General features: G+C 47.1%; 1 protein-coding gene across 2 annotated transcripts in view; it reads left to right on the top strand.

The window, feature by feature from the left end:
* PDE6B (phosphodiesterase 6B) overlaps positions 1 to 340 on the top strand; it is a 44052-nt gene that overhangs the window by 28568 nt on the left and 15144 nt on the right. The gene's annotated exons all lie outside the window — the stretch shown is intronic.

The raw sequence follows: 340 nt of genomic DNA, 5'->3' as shown, positions 1-340 counted from the left end.
AAAAAAAAAAAAAAAAAAAGAAGAGATTTTGATTCAGCAATGATGAAGTGAATTAGTTTTTGCCACTTAAGAAACAACCTCAGCCAGTGTGGTGGCTCATCAGCACTTTGGGAGGCCGTGGCAGGTGGATCACCTGAGGTTAGGGGTTCAAGACCAACCTGGCCAACATGGTGAAACCCTGTCTCTACTAAAAATACACAAAAGAATTAGAGGCCGGGCACAGTGGCTCACGCCTGTAATCCCAGCACTTTGGGAGGCCGAGACGGGCGGATCACGAGGTCAGGAAATCGAGGCCATCCTGGCTAACACGGTGAAACCCCGTCTCTACTAAAAATACAAA

This window comes from Piliocolobus tephrosceles, chromosome 3 (assembly GCF_002776525.5).
Source record: "Piliocolobus tephrosceles isolate RC106 chromosome 3, ASM277652v3, whole genome shotgun sequence".
NCBI lineage: Eukaryota > Metazoa > Chordata > Mammalia > Primates > Cercopithecidae > Piliocolobus > Piliocolobus tephrosceles.
Note: the sequence above shows the minus strand (reverse complement) of the source record. Positions and strands in the feature narration are given on the sequence as shown.